The 16,714-nt window shown below is 49.6% G+C and overlaps 1 protein-coding gene across 3 annotated transcripts in view; it reads left to right on the top strand.

Moving 5' to 3' along the window:
• Positions 1–16,714, top strand: part of ZBTB7C (zinc finger and BTB domain containing 7C) — a 386,078-nt gene that overhangs the window by 55,277 nt on the left and 314,087 nt on the right. For all 3 annotated transcript variants that reach the window (XM_034943641.3, XM_055102785.2, XM_034943640.3), the window contains exon 2: positions 15,564–15,788. The gene's annotated coding sequence lies outside the window, so the exon portion shown is untranslated. The remainder of the gene's footprint in view (positions 1–15,563; positions 15,789–16,714) is intronic.

Genomic DNA, 16,714 nt, shown 5'->3' with positions numbered 1-16,714 from the left:
ACCCTGCTGCAATGGAAAATGCAGGATGGCCCTTTGGACCCCCCTCCTGGGCCTCAGTCTTGGTGCTACCACTTCCACGCTGTGTGAGGATGGTGGGCAGCTCCTGCAGCCTTTCAGCTCCTCATCTGTGTGAGTATCAACCACGAGGTTATCATGAGAAACGTGTGGAGTGCCTGGAACCTAGTGTGTGCCATTGCAACCAGGCCAGCCCCATCCTGCTTTTCATGCTGTCACAAAGGATTGCCCCCGCCACCCCCAGAAAGGCCGTGAGAACCGTTTTCTGGAAATGCTTAGATCAGGGTCATTAAGAGGTTTTAACATCAGATGGGATTGGAGAATACTGGGGGACAGGGACTCTTCCTTAGCCCCACAATGGATAAGAGGCTGAGCCCAGGCTGCAGCCTGGTTTCTTGTCCTCAGATAAAAACTCTGACCACAAACTCCCCCAAACAGTGCCGTGACAAGGAGACCAGGGAAGCTCATTCGTCAATCAGCAAATCCACGGATGGATTGAAGAAGGAGGAGGAGGAATCAACAAATCCATAGAAAGACTGAAGAATAAGGAGGGTTTTCTGTACAGCCAGAGCTTGTGATTTTAGACAATGGAGGGTACATCTTGGTGTAGTAAATAGAACACTCTATTTGCAGCAGAAGACCTGGACACAGCTGTTACCTCAGCCCCTTGTTATTGGTGTGATTCTGGGCTGGAACTATCTGTTCCTCAGTTTTCACATCTGTAAATTGAGTATACATATCCATACCTATCTCCCAGAGTTGTTTTGAGGGTTAGGAGGTTACTGGATAGGAAAGCCCTATACAGGCTGCAAGACACTCTGAAAAAGCAAATGATGATTGTTACAACAGTTTCTATTTCTATATTGCTTTTAGGCTTCTAGAGAATTTTCTCATCTCCTTTCTGATTTAATGTAGAGCAGTAGTTGTGCAAGGCAGGCAGGGCAGATGATGATTCTCATATTCAGATATCTAAGGTTGATGGCCTGCCCAGGGCTACCACTGGTGCAGAAGTGGGGGACTAGGGGTGGAGTAACTTGGGTCCCAGCCCTCCCAACACAGTGAACACTGTGCTTTCCACAGAGCTACCCCCTGCGCCTTTCAGCTCACCTCCAACCTTGACATCATTTGCTCACCTGCTTGCACATCTCTTCTGTCCTGAACTTAGCCCAGTTCTGCTCTTCTGAGGGTTTTGTTCATGTGTAAAGTTGGGATCTTACCTTGATGCCCTTGAGGCATACTTTCATCTTCTGGACCCAGTGCCCCCAGGCTGCCCATGGACTGCCCACCCCAGTGCCTCCTCCAGCCTGCTCACCCTGGTCAGCATCCTGGGCCCTAGATTAATCCTTCCCCTGAGCCCCATCCCTGGCTGGCCAAGCAGATGAAGAGGACCACAGGGTGAGACTGTGCCTCCTCTTGGGGATGGGAACTTTCTGGAGGTGATGCTTTGCTAAAAGAGTGGATTCTAACAGTGGGCCTTTGGGGCCTGGGTGGCATTTTAGGACAAGAAGCCCTGTTGGAATACTGCGGATGCCCCCAGGGCCTAGCCCAGTGGTTAGCAGCCAGCAGGGCTGTGAGCACTTGGATAAGCTGGCAGGTGACACTGGCAAGGCAGGTAGCCACTCTGTTCCCTGAGCTCAGGTTCCTCTGCCTTCCAAACACGTGCCAAGAGCTTAGTGGGCATCCAGCATGGTACCATGTGCTGCCCCCAGAGTGCTCACAGTCAAGTGGCTGCCATGCCAGGTGACAGGCAAGTCTTCAGAGTCAAAGGTGCGAGGATGGGGTAAAGTACAAGTGCTCTAGGAACATGTTGTGTAAAGGCACCTGCGAGTCCTGGCCTGTAGGGTCAGGGAAGGCTTCCTGGAAGAGGGGACCCTTGAGCTGACCATGGGAGACCAGGCCAAGGCTAAATGGAGGTGAGGAAGGGGGCTGGGCAGAGGGTGGGGTACCTCTAGTTCCTGTCATCAGGGCTCTCAGGTTCACCTGCTGGGACTTAGCACTCCCCTCTGTCTGCTCCAGCCCCCTCCATGCTCTGTCAGAGGGAAATCTCCCTGAGGGTAGGATTCTGAGCTTGGCTTGCTGCCAAGGAGGGGCCAACAGTGCTGGTTGGTGAGGGAACGAGCACTCTTTGGGTTCCATAGGCCTGGCTCTGGCTGCTGTGAAATCTTAATCAGTCACTGCCGTCAAAGGCTTCCTGTCTTCCTGAATAAGTGATTTAACTTATCTTTTAGATTGCAGTTGACTTCAGCACATAAAAGGCTCCTTCAAGTTGAAGCAACATCTCCACCAGGAATGGATTAAGAGCAGGAAAACGGCGTTTTTCTTAACACGGTGCAGCTGGGCCATTGGAAACCCAAATGCATTTGTTATCTCCTCTTGTAGCACATCCACGGCGAGAGGCCCTCCTTTTAGACAGTGGTGGTATACTTTCCCCACTGGGGAAACCAGTTGGCTTGCAAGCCTGTAGAAAGTCCATGAGGGAGGAGAAGTTTGCTGGTTGAGACACCCAAAGCCACTGGTCTTTTAACACCTTTGAACTTGGGCCCTCCTTTGCTGGCTGCCGGCTTTGTCCTCCTCTCCACTCCTGCCCCGTCACCAACAAGAGTCCAGGGGATTTTGAGTGGCAGCAATCCTCAAGGGCTTCCTGGGTTCATCCCTGGAATAAACACGGGGGCAGCAGGGAGGGGTAAAGAAGAGGTGTGAGCCGTGGCTTCTCTGTCAAAAAGGGCTTCCATCTCGCACTCACACATGGCTTGGGGTGGGGAGTGTGTGTGTACATTAGTTCAGCTCTGTGGAGGGCCATTCAGCAGTAGCTGGGGAATTTTAATGCAGATGTCCTTTGACCCATGAGTTCCACTTATATGAATTTATTCTACAGACATCCAGGCACATACGGGAAATGGTATACATACGAGATTGTTCACTGCAGTGTTGTATGTAAGACCAAAAGATTATAAACAACTTAAGAGTGCATCAGCAGGAGACTAGATTAATCAACTATAGTGCATCCACACACTGGAAGGGTATGCAGCCATTAAAGAGAACAAGGATGCTTTTATATATGGATCCAGGACAATCTCAAGGGTGTTATGATAAAAACAAGATGCAGAACAGTATTATGGTACTGTACCATGGGTGTAAAAGTTATACATACTGCTATTGCTTTAGGCATAAAACCTCTTGGGATAGAAACACAAGGAAATGTTAACAGGGAGGGGAACTGGGTGGTGGGCGACAGGGGTGGAAGGGCACCTTTTCAATCTATAGCCTTTTATGCCATTTGGGTTTTGAACAATGTGAATGTATTTGTTATTTGTGGTTGGCAGGAAATGGCCTCTCCAAAATGTCCACACTCAAATCCCCAGAACCTGTGAGTATGTTGCCTTATGTGACACAGGGGCTTTGCAGATGGGATTAAGGTTATAGATACTGAGATGGGGAAATTATCCTGGTTTATCCAGATGTGCTCAATCTAGTCGCATAAGCCCTTAAAAGCAGGAACCTTGCCTGGCCGTGGTCAGAGAGGGAGACGTAACTACGGAAGAACCTTCAGAGAGATGCTATGCTTCTAGCTTTGACGATGGAGGAAGGTGCATCAGCCAAGGAATGCAGGCAGCCCCTGGAGGCTTGAAAAGGCAAGGAGATGTTCCTCTCTAGAGCCTCCAGGAAGGAACACAGCTAAGCTGACACCTTGATTTTAGCCCAGTGAGACCCTTGTCAGACTTCAACCTCCAGAACTGTAAGATAATGAATTCATGTTGTGTAAACCACTAAGGGTGCGGCCATTTGTTACAGCAGTAATAGAAAGCTAATATTCCACTCAAAACAATAAACAAAGAAAACAGTTTTTAAGAGTCCCAGTCTAGTTAGAGTGGGACTCAGCACATGCACTGAGGAAACGCACTCATTTCAGTGTAGTGCCGTGCAGTGCAGCAGACTGTCAATGCTGTGGGACATAGCCCTGTTTATGAAGGGCAGGTGGAGTTCCCATTACAGGCCAGGCACTGTGCTAGGTGCAGGGGCCACAAAATGAAGAAAATGTAGTCCCCATCCTGGGCTGAGTTTTGCAGTCTCTCTCCCCTTCCCTTTAAAACTGCCCTCCAGGATGCCAGTACTGTGTACCCCCACTGCATGGCCTCTGTTAAATGTGGAATTTCTAGGCCCTTTGCCATCTTGGGCCCTAATGGACCAGACTTTAGCTCATTCCCCTGCGTGTGGCCGGCCAACTAGTCTGAGTGGTGGTAGGGCTGGAGGATCCACCACCTCTGGAAAAGCTTGATTCTACTTTAAACTTTCCTCCTCCAGCGTTTAGCATGGACATCATTCATTTCAGCATCACTCCAAGATTGGGTGACTCAGGGTCTCTGCCTTTGGAGCTGTGTGCCCAGCCTCCTCTCACAAGACCACACGCCCCCTTATGTAGGGATCTGCTTTATTCATTTGTCAATGTGTCATCTCAACAGGACAGAACATATTATAGGGACTCCCTAAAACACATATGCAGCCTCTATAGTTTGCATCTGGTGGTGCTAGGTGGGCATTAGGCAATATGCAAGAAACTAATCAAAAAAAGATGCAGACTTGAACCTGGTCTTCTTGATGTAAAGAGAAAATTTATCATTGCTCTTCTCTGACATTTCTTTCATCCATGCCCATTTCATATTGGAAAATATACTGAGGGGGAAAATGTTTTCCTCCTTTAGTCCTCCCTCCCCTGATGGGTATGGCCAGGATGCTGTGACCTTTCAATTTGAAGGAGCCACTGAGCAAGCTGCTAATAGGTCCTGCCAGCCACCAGCCAGCCAGCACCATGCCTAGGGCTGCATTAAAGCCCCCTTGACCCTGTGGCCCCTACTGTGCTCTTCTGCCACCTCCTTGCCCCTCCCCCAGCTTCCATGCCTCCCATCTGTCCCTCAGGGCTTTTTCCCTTGGCCAGATGCATGTGTGTGTGTGAGAGCAGAGGGGCAGCAGGCACAGCCAGGTGATGCATGTCCACTCAGGAACTCTTGGAAACCGGCCCTCCCCAGGGGAATGACCTCACTGGCACTCTTAGCCTCTATGGCAGATCAGGCACTGTGTTTTTTGTTTGTTTGTTTTTGATACAAAGTCTAGCCTTGCCACCCAGGCTGGAGTGCAGTGGCACGATCTCAGCTCACTGCAACCTCTGCCTCCCAGGTTGAAGCTATTCTCCTGCCTCAGCCTCCCGAGTAGTGGGGATTATAGGCATGTGCCACCACACCTAGCTAATTTTTGTATTTTTAGTAGAGACAAGGTTTCACCATGTTGGTCAGGCTGGTCTCGAAGTCCTGACCTCAAGTGACCCTCCCACCTTGGCCTCCCAAAGTGCTGGGATTACAGGCATGAGCCACCACTCCTGGCCTGGAGCAACATTTTTATTTGTGAGATAGCACGATCCTCTGGAACAAAACAGTCAGGCAGTCATGGACCTTGCCCTAGTGGGGAACTGTGGTCTGCAGGGAAGTGTGGCAGTGAAGAGGGTTCACTTTGGAATGAGGTAGGTGAGGATTTGTATCCAGGCTCTGCCTTTATAAACTGTGTGACCTTGGCTGCTTACCCATTGTAAGCCTCAGTTTACTCATCTGTAAAATTGGGAGCTAGACTCGGACCTAGGATGATGTCAGGGATGTATAAAGCTGGGGTTGAATTCTAAATCTGAACTTGCCTTCTGGTCTGGCTCCTCTGATGGCATCAACTCCTAACAGTATATAACATTCCCACCCCTCCACCCTGCAGGTGGCAAAGTGGAAGTAGGTGCCAATTCACGGGCAGGGTTGTTGTGATGACTGCAGTGAGTTAGCCTTGGAAAATGCCTGGCTCTTGGTAGTTATTATTTTGCAAGGCTCATGCTATTTTACAGTCTTGGCTCATGTCATTGCTACCATGCTGCTCCCTGGGGCAGGCCAACAGGGCTGTGGGGTCACAGAGGCCTCTGTACCTGCCTTCCAGGCCTCCTCAGCCCTGATTCCTGCCTTTTTGCATGTTGACCTCAGTGTCTTGCAAACCATTTCCCACCCTGGTCTCAAGGTGATTTTGGTGTTTCATCCCCAGAACCTCCCTTCCATGTGGCTGGAGCCTGGCCTTTTCGTAGGTATTAACATCTCTCAGAATGGCCTACCTCCCTGCTGGAAAACTCCAATTCTCTTTTGTGACCACAACCTTCAGGCTCTTTGCTGGTTCCATCCCTGAGCAGGGAGTTCAGATGTTCCAGTGGAATCTTGGTAGGGTTGGTGAGAAAGCAGAGGTTGGCTGGGTCAGGTAAGGGAAGAGGCTGCCCACCCCATAGCATGTGAAGCCTTGGTGGAAGCTGGTGTGCCCAGGGGCCCAAGGCAGAGGCAGCAGGGTGAGGATTCATGCTGCTTGACGGGGAGAGGAGGGAGTGGGTGCACACGTGTTGCTCTGCCAGTCAGTTCTGCGTCTGAGGAAGCCTGCCTCTAACCTCCTGCCTCTGGAGGGCTTCCTAGGGGAAGCAGGGAAAAGAAAGCCTCAACTGAGGAATTATGGTATCTTTTATGGGAAAAAGCAACAGGCAAGAGCATATTGAAATTTGGGGATCACGGCTGGGAGTGGTGGCTCACGCCTATAATCCCAGCACTTTGGGAGGCCGATCACTTGAGGTCAGGAGCTTGAGACCAGCCTGGCCAACATGGTGAAATGCCATCTCTACTAAAAATACAAAAATTAGCAGGGCATGGTGGTGCGTGCCTGTAGTCCCAGCTACTTGGGAGGCTGTGACAGGAGAATGGCTTGAATCCAGGAGGAGGAAGTTGCCGTGAGCCTGGGTAACAGAGCGAGACTCCGTCTCAAAAAAAAAAAAACAAAAAAAAAAAAACTGGGAATCACTCTATAGGAAAGGGTGATGCTGGCCCGGCGTGGTGGCTCATGCCTGTAATCCCAGCACTTTGGGAGGCTGAGGCTTGTGGATCATGAGGTCAGGAGCTCGAGACCAGCCTGACCAACATGGTGAAAACCCATCTCTACTAAAAATACAAAAATTAGCCAGGTGTGGTGGCGCGTGCCTGTAATCCCAGCTACTCAGAAGGCTGAGGCAGGAGAATCACTTAAACCCGGGAGGCAGAGGTTGCAGTGACCCAAGATTCCACCACTGCACTCCAGCCTGGCAACAGAGCAAGACTCCATCTAAAAAAAAAAAGGAAAAAGAAAAGGGTGATGATGCTAGGGATGTAGAGTTGGAGTGAAATTCTAAATCTGATTTCACTTTCTCATCTGGCCTCCGTGGTTGGTCAGCTCCTCTGATGGTCTGTTAGCCCCGCTCTGGGGAAACCAGCCATTGAGACAGAAGGAAGCAGCGCCCAGTGACACTCCGCTTACCCAGAGACCAGCCTGCAAGCAACCTCTCCTATCCAGAACACAGACACAGATGGCAAAGTCAGGTAAAAGGGCCTCTGGTTAGCAAAAATGGCTAAAGCCTGGCACCTTATTTCCAAGAACACCCCTGCCCCCACCCTCACTCAGAACCCTGGGTTGCCCAGCCTTGGGGGAACCCATGTTCTGCATTAGAGGTACAGGAAGCGGCTTGAGGCAGGTGTTCTCAACCAGGGCATGACTCATGGGAGACTGACTATGAGGAAGGGGTGGATAGAAGAAGAAAAGCAGAGAGACAGAGACAAATGCTCAGCATGGCAAAGAGCCTTGTGCTGGTGGCAGAGGGTCAGCAAGACAAGGTTCAGTCATGTTCAGCATCTCAGCCCTTCAAGTGCTTTGTGGGGTGAAGCTGGGGCAGAAAGTACACACATTTTAGGGTTTGTGTCATTTGCCGATCACTTGAGGTCAGGAGTTTGAGACCAGCCTGGCTAACATGGTGAGGAAGAGAAGCATGTAAACATTAAAAGAATACTTTATGCAGTAGGTTTAAAAATCAAACACATTTTGTTGCTTAATGGGGCAATGTTCAGTTGTTCAGTTGTCTAGAAAATTGTTGTATGTGAAATATCTCACCTCTATTACTAAATGGTTATTTCCATGGGCATCATAGAGTATGAGAGCCAGATAGGACCAAGAGATCCCATAAACCCATTTTAACATTTTTATAGATCATGTAATTGAGGTTCAGAGATGGGAAATGATTTGCCCAAGGTCCCACAGCCAGATGGCAGCAGAGCTGGGCCTTGCACTTGGTTTGCCAGAGTGCAAAATGGATCCAGGAACTGGGCAGCAGGGCTGGGGCCAGACACTGCACCTCAGGCAGGATCAGCCAGACTGGGGCTGGGACCCCCTCCAGCCTCCCAGAGGTCAGAGCCAAGGCCTTGTGGGGACACTGGGGGACCTGAAATACCTGCCAAGGAGCATGCTGAAGAGACAGAAATATACTCCTGAAATACCTGCCCAGGAGCATGCTGAAGAGACAGAGTGGGATGGAGGTCTGGGGGTGTGGGGGGCGGTGCTGGTATGCCAGGAAAGCACAACAGAAGTGCGCAGAGCACCTTGGGGGGTGGGCATTTGGGAGTCGGGTGAACATGCCCAATTCCTAAGTGAATTCTGAGGCTGCTGTTCTAGAAGAGTCCACCTCTACGCATGTCAGAAACCAGTTTGAAAGGTAGCTGATAGCCCTGAAATAGGAAAAAAAGAAGAAAATGCCAAGCACTCCTAGTAATCCTGCAGGAACCAGCTCCTGGAGTCTGATTTTTGCTTTCTATTTCCTGCAAGAAAGGGCTCCAAACCCAGCCTGTCCAGTGCACACCTACTGCAGCTTCTTACTGAACAGCTATCCACAGACTTCCTATTTTTACCCTTAATAACTGTAAGCTCGGGGTTACCAAGGTCTTCCTGTTGCTATAGTGAGAGGTGATAGCACCAGCCTTCCAAAGCGCTGGACCCTTGGCTTAGAGGAAAAACAGAATCTGGGTTGCTTTATTTTTGGGTTTGACTGAGAAGATTTAATGCACCATTTTGCAGCCTTTGCAACAATGGCAGTTTGTGCTTAAAATACAGAAAACCTCCATAACAAAGAATAACTGGCGATTTTGAGGAGTGGACATCAGAGAGTATATAGAAGATAAATTTTAAATTACAAAAATGACACAACTTCTTCCAGAAAATCCAGAGAATGACAAATAAATAAAAACACATGTCGTTACATTACCACAGCACAACCTTCATGGTCCTCATGACTTATCAGCTTTCCTAAACCTGCATTTGGCGGTGTTGAAGACATAGTATCCATATAACTGGTAGTCTGCTTTTTGAGTTAATATGCTATAAGCATTCTTCTGTGTTGCTGCATTATCTCAATAAGCATTATTTTTATTGGTTGGCTAATGTCATAATTTCATAAAGCATTCTCCTACTTTTCCTCTTTGTCTCTTGAATCCACACTTGATCTCCATTATACCATCTTTGTCTAAATTCTACTCCTTCTCTGTTTTGGATAACTGGCTGGCCTTGTCCCTGTCTCCCTTTTTTTCCCCCTTTCCCCTTCCCCTCACCATACATGTGCCAGGACGTCCTCCACTCTGCAGCCTGGCTAATCAGAAGGTGATCCCAGACCAGTGGCATGGGCATCCCCTGGGAGCTTGTTAGCAATGCAGGATCTTGACTCCACCTGGGACCTACTGAAACAGCACCTGCATTGTGACAAGATCCCAGGTGATTCATAAGCACGTAGAAGTTTGACAAGCACTGATTTAAAACACACTTCCCGGCCACGTGTGGTGGCTCATGCCTATAATCCCATCACTTTGGGAGGCTGAGGTGGGTGGATCACTTGAGGTCAGGAGTTCAAGACCAGCCTGGCCAACAAGGTGAAACCCCGTCTCTACTAAAAATACAAAAATTAGCCGGGTGTGGAGGTGTGTGCCTGCAATCCAGCTACTCAGAAGGCTGAGGCAGGAGAATAGCTTGAACCTGGGAGGTGGAGGTTGCAGTGAGCCGAGATCGTGCCACTGCACTCCAGCCTAGGTGACAGAGCCAGACTCCATCTCAAAAATAAATTTAAATAAATAAATAAATAAAACACACATCCCCATGGCTCCAGGGTAGAAGCCCCACTCCTAGCCAGGTGCATAGCCTGCTGAGTAAAGACCAAAGCAGGTGGGGGAGGGAGTGCAGAGGGAAGGGGATAGGCCAGTGGAACAATCTGCAGGTGGCAGGCAGCTGTGGGCCAGGAAGTTTAGAGAGGTTGGGAGAGAGGAGGGGGCCTGTTAAGGAAGTTCCAAAATCCAGATCGGCAGATGATGCAGATTGAAAACTGGGAGCCCAACAGGCTATTAGGGGAAGGGGTGTGGGCGTGGGCAGCACATCCACCACTCCCGACCCACTCCTGTTTCATAGATGAAGAAGCCAGGGCACAGAGAAATTAAGTTGCTTACCCAAGGTCACACAGCTAATGGGTGGTGGAGCTGGGATACAAACCTGATTCCAGAGCCCACATTTCTTAACCAGCCAGCAATGCGGCCTCCAGAGTGTGGGCTAAATATAGGAGGAAGAAAGGAATAGAAGGATGTTAAGTTCCTACAATGAGCAAGTACTTTTTTATTTTATTGCGTTTAATATTTACAACAGCCTTTGGGTGTGGGTATTATTACTCTATGTTATAGATGAGGCAGGAATTTGCCCAGGGACAAATTCCTCTCACTGTTCATGGTGGGGACAAACACAGGGCAAATCTTAGATGTTTTTCCTCAATCCTTAAAATTAGGAAATGCTAGGACTAGAATACCTTCTAGAGGGTGCTAGAAGGTACTGTAAAATGATGCAGTTAGATCTAATACCTTCTAGTAGTAGAAGGTACCTGGCTTAACATTTAATCTAACCGCATCATTTTACAGTTAAGGAAACTGAGGCCCAGAGAGCTCAAGCAACTTACCTAAGGTCGCACAGCCAGCTGGTTACAGATCCAAGACTGACTGATTCAGTGCTGTTTTCTCGATGCTGGGCTGTGTTTGTACCTGGTGGCCTGAGCGTCCTGGGTCTCCTTGGAGCACTGCCAGGCCAGCCAGCAGGTACTGTCGGGTCACTAAGTATGAATTCAGCCTTAAACGTAGGCTGGAGGATGCAAAGGATGAAACTCCAGTAAAAAACAATGAACTTATTTTATATCTGCTTGCTGTTAAAAAATCCAGGCAATGTAGAAGTGTGTCCGGCAACACTTGAAAGCACCTCCCTCCCTCCTGGCTCTCCCCATTCCACTCCCCAGGGGTAGCCACTTAACAGCGCTGTCTCCAGTGGCTCCTTAATTTTCCTGCCAGCCGTTGGGTTGTGTAGGATCCATGCCACAGCAAGGCTATTTTTAACAAGCATCCTAGGCTTCAGGGGGTTGAGGAGGGGAAGAAAAAAATATTCCATTTGTATATTTTTAATCCATACACATTTGAGCAGGCAGTGGCTTTCCCGTCCCTCCTGCCGAGGGTTGTGGGGAATTGATTAGACTCTCTAGGTGCAGGGTAATCCTTTCTCTTCCCCTAACAAGGCTGGAGGGCCAGGGAGGGGTTCGGGCGATGTTTCTGGGGACGATGGCCGTCTCAGCTGGCTGCCTCCCGATCCTGCCTGCCCCCAGCCCTGTCCCTCCTGGCAGCCTTGAAAATCCTGGCTGGGTCTCCTGTGGCAGAGAAGGCCTGGGAACCTGACTCTTTGTGCCAAGCTCATATTTAGAAATGTCTCCAGCCAGACGTTGGCATCGGTCCCACTTGGGCTCTGGGCAGGGGGTGCAGTCACATGTGCTGCCTTTGAGTGGGCAGCTTCTGAGTGGGCAGCAGCCCACTTTGAATATAAACACAATCCCTTTATGCAGATGAGCTGGCATGGGAACCTGTGCTCCTGGGCACTGGGAGGGGGCAAGCTCTGGTAGACAGTTGGGAGAGGGAAGAAAGATGTCACAAGGCTTAGACTGGGAAATATGATGTCGGGGGAGGGGTCCCAGCTCCCTGATCCCACCAGCCCCTATCCAGTTTCTGCACCTCTTTCCTGGGTGCCCAGGGCACTGTCCCTGCCTGAGCCCCACAATGGCCCTGATAGACCTTTCTTTTCCTTTCTACATCATGCATTCCCCAGTCTGTGGAACGAGAGTGAGGCCTTGGAGGGAGGCCCCCCACCAACGGCAGGGTTTCTCTCCATCTCCCCCTCAACATCTCCAGATCACACTTGTAAAATGTGGCCCTGGATGTCACCATCTCTGAGGGCTCTTTCAGCATTGACAGTGAATCATTCCACAGTTTCTTGCTCATTTTGTGTTCTTTTCCATGACAGTGCATGATGATGGGTGAATTAGACCAACTGATCCCGGCTTTAAATAGTAGGCCTCTAAGGTAACAAGCGGCATGCTGTAGCCCTGTGAAAACTCTCCTTTCTTTTACAACAGCTCCTTTAAGGACAGTCATTCACTCATGCCTCATATATTTAATGAGCACCTACCAAGGGCAGGCCCTGTGCTGTCACCAGCCCTACAGTGGCGAATAAGACCTATCTCGCTGATGGGTGACGGGGTAGGAGCCTGTCCACTCTCCTCAGATCACACCTCTGCAGGTCTTCCCTGGGGACTGAAGTGAAATTCAGCTCCCTGGAGAGGAGGCTGCTTTTCTGCAGCTAAATCTTCAGAGAGAATCCAAATGCAGCCACAGGCCTTGCCTCCTACAGCCTGAGACCGAGCCAGGGCTACATCCTCAGGCCCCTGGCAGTTCCACCTCTCCTTATCCTATCCTTCCTTCCTCTGCCCACATCTCCGGGGGAAAAGAGCTCCAAGAAGTAGTCAAGAAGGCTGAACAGATATTGTCTTTGTATCTCCTGGGAACAACATGATAAATCCAAAATCACAGAATGGATGGATGGAGGGGTAAATAAACAAGTGAGCAAACGAATGAGGAAACAAACAGAAACTCAGTTCCAGCTCCAAAGGAACTGAAAATTCAGATGAAAAGAAATGGCTTGTAGAGTGGTGGCACTGTGGTACTGAAGGGGGCCCTTGGGAACAGACTCACCTCCTTCTTTTATGAGAAAGGGACCGCAGGCTCAGAGGAGAGGGGCTGCCGCAATGCCTGTGACAGAGTGCAGAGGTCAAAGGATGGCGAGATCACCCAGGGTGGTGAGATCCAGAACCGAGTGCAAGGCTGCCCTAAGTGTCCCTTGTCCTTGGAAAAAATTGCCTTTTCATATGGTTGGGAGTGGACGGTGCAATTTTTCTTTGAGGGTTAATTGTTTTGCTGACAGCACAGATAATTAGGAATGAGAATCCCGGAGTGAGGGCGACAGCACCATCTGCTGTGAATATGTTTCAACCCCAACTTGCAGGAGAGCTTGGAAGAGCTCCTATCCTCACCCTCCCCACGCCAACAAAAATGAATGTGCTGTAGCTGTTTGCCTCTGGGGCCACAGCTGCCAGGTGACCTGCAGCCAGTCGGGGCGGGATGGTGACTGGCTTCTTAAGAGTGTAGTTTCTTCTCCTTCCCCCATGGCATCTTCTGCACATAGCAGGGCTCACTGAAAGTCCCAAGGCTGAATGAGGATCCATGGACAGCCTGGGACAAAGAGCGATGATGCCAGGGGCAGATTTTCTGTTCTTCCCTGAGCCTGAAGTCTGGAGATCTAGTCTTCTGTTGACTAGAGGTGGGCACTTGGGGCTGCACTGAGCTACATGGCTGCCATTAAGGTTTGAAGTTATTTTCCTGCCAAACTCTATGGATCTGCTACCTACCCTGGGTTTCCTGGCCTTTGGCCTATGTTACTTGTTCCAGAAGGAGGTTGGCCCTGCCTTTCCTTGCTAAGTAGGAATGTCCTAGGTTGTGAGTTTCTCTATGTCATGAGAAGAGCTGCTTTGGAATCAAGCAGAGAATCCCATTGTCCAGGAGCAACTGAGATCTTTCGTCAAATGGGCAGACTTCTATGAGTTGTTTTCATTTTTATTATTTAAGAATATATTCCACACATAGAGTATATGAAATGTATATGTGCCTTTTGGAGATAATAATAGTTGTTTTGCTCTTTCGAAGGGGCTTCTAACCTCTGTTGCTTTGCAGAGAAGTGACTTGGAGCGTGAGCTGTAGAGGGCCAAGTTGCTGGGAGGCTCAAGGTCAGCCTAGCCTCTCCCAAAGCAGTGGCTGTTTATCGCAGCCAATTTCTTTGTGCCTGAGCTGCTCCTGTTAACTAGGAGCCTCCACATTCTTGTCTTTCTTATTTATCACTCTATTATCTCTGTGCTTTCTCCTCTTCGACCCTCCTATGAGGGAAGAATCCAAAGGCATGATTGTTCTCCTCTTCTCCCCATCCCCCCATAGCAGGGCAAACAGGCCAATGTCCCCCTCCTCCTTCCCATTCCCACTCATCCCCCACCCCTGAGGTGACTTGGAAGGAAGATGAAATTAACCTAGGGCCAGGGAGCTTGCTGGAAAGAATGATAATTGGCTGTTTCATTTACTTACTGTGTGATCTTTAGCAAGCTTCTCAACCTCTCTGTGCATCTGTTTCCTAATCTTGCAAACACCCCTCCACAGAGCTACTGAGAAACTAAATGGATCCCCAATGGATGCAAAAGCAGCTTGAAGAGAGTCTAATCATTATATATGTGTCCCTTCCTTCTTTTGCCACTCTCACTCCTATCTCTGGGGCTTCCCCTTGTCTGCAATGCTGGGTGTCCTGATGGATGTTCTTCGTCTGCCACAGTCTCTTCTCAGCAATGGCCCACTGAGGCCTGGAGGAGCCCATGGTTGGGGTGGAGCTGAGAGTCACAGCCAAGTGGGCACCCCAGGAGCCTACTCCTTTCACCCCCAAAAGCTGGGGGCTGTGCCTGCTCAGAGATGCAGGGCTGTAGCCACCTTGGACTTGTCCGGAGATGGGCAGACCTCCAGGCTGGGGCAGGCTGCTTCAGCCAGAAGGACTTTGGCCCCTCCTGACACAGCATAAGGCACAATCTTGGCTATGAAATGTGATGGCTCTGTGGAGCCGGTGTCTCTGTTCCTCATCCCAGCAAGGTTTGTGTTTCCACTTTTGTCTCTCACTCTGAGATGACGAACTATGAAAAGATGTTCATCATCAGCCATAGGTGGGGTGTCCTACCTGGACCCCCCCCCCCCAACAAACTACAGAACACCAGAAGCCTTGCTTGGGAGATCTGGGATAGAAGAGTTAAGGAATGTTCCACATAAACATGTCCTTGCACTTCTATATACATCTCACATGTGAGAACATGCATTTCCTTTCTCTTTCCTGGGGTGATGGAACAGCGTGAGGTTCTGTTGGTCAGTCTGGGCTAAACTCTGAATGATGGCTAGGGTTTGGATGCAGGATTAGAAGGTGAGTCTTTCAGGCAGATGAAATGAAATATGCTGAGGTAAGAAAGGAATGAAGGGCGTGTGTGTGCATGTGTGTGCGGTGTGTGTGTGTGTGTTGAGGCCTGGGCGTGGGTTGGTGGGCAGGACACTGTCAGTGAAAACCCTGGACGAGATCGAGTTGGTATAGCCATGAAGAATTGCAGGCCCTAATAATAAAGAGAAAGAGAAGGATGGCTAGAATTTTCGAGAACAGCTAAAACCTGGACATGTGTTTCTGGCCCTGGTAGGTGATGGAGCCCTCTGTTCTTCCTGCAGATCCCCTCTGAGCAGCTGGGAGCTCAGAAGCTCTGTCCAACCCTGAGGAGTGGGTCAGCCACAAGAGCAAGAAGTGATGGCGTGGAGTCCACCCAGGGCCTGAGGCATGAGCAGAATCCACACCCATTAGACCTGGAGCCTGGGCGTTTGGGGCTGCACTGCTGGGGAGATCCAAGAAGAATCAATGCTTTGGCCCCTGGTGACATGTACACGGTGTAATGACAGGTAATGAACCTGAGGCTTGTCTATCCTTTATGAATGATATGGCAGGTAGGAGAATATATCAGCTTGCAGTAAGCATAAAATGTCAACCTGTGGGAAGATAACTATGCAAACAAAGCACACTAAGGCCTGATAAGATGATAGATGGATGCTTTATAGTTATTAGTTTCTGCCCCATGTGCTTGCTGGAGCCAAGCACTGGAAGATTTAGCATTAGATGGGTTCACTTCCTATGCCTTATGGGAAGGCCTGATGCCTTTATGGACATAGCATGTCGTATTTGAGGAGCTCAGAGTAACAAATCAAGAAGTCATTATTCCCCATCAGCTTCTGTGGGAAACAGGGAGTTCATGCCAGTGGAGAAACAGAGGGAGCGAGAAGTGAAGAAGCTCTTTCATCGTGTCCATGATGTGTGAGGAATAGACCTGGAGACCTCAGTGGTTGGGAAGCCTTTAGGTCTGGTTCAGATATGTCAAATGACAGGTGTGGTGATGGATGAGTCCTGCTTGTTAAAAACAGAAGGCTTTTTGTCTTCCCATTCTTTCAAGAATGCCCAGGCAATTAGCAGATGATCAAAGGTGGATGAGGTAATGAGTAGGGGTCTGGAGAGGACAGTAGGGGCCTGTCAGATACCTTGGGTCTAGCAGTTGATTCAGGGAAGTCAGCCAAGCCTGGAAGCATCAAGCAAGTCTCTAGGGCCTAGAAGGCAAGGCCTTGAGACTAGAAGGACAGGGGCCAGCCAGTAGGCTGGAGACCCCAAAGGTGGGTTCTGATCCAATGGCACAGCCTGTTCCCATGGATTTTCTGGTCTTTGCTGTGTGCGTCATATGAGGTACCACCCTGGCAACTTCCACCGTGGGGAAAATGGTAGGCTGGGGTGGAGGCAAAAATAGCCTGGGGCCTTGGGAAACTGACCAAGGCAAGGGGAG

The sequence above is a fragment of the Pan paniscus genome, chromosome 17 (assembly GCF_029289425.2).
Source record: "Pan paniscus chromosome 17, NHGRI_mPanPan1-v2.0_pri, whole genome shotgun sequence".
Taxonomy (NCBI): Eukaryota; Metazoa; Chordata; class Mammalia; order Primates; family Hominidae; genus Pan; species Pan paniscus.
Note: the sequence above shows the minus strand (reverse complement) of the source record. Positions and strands in the feature narration are given on the sequence as shown.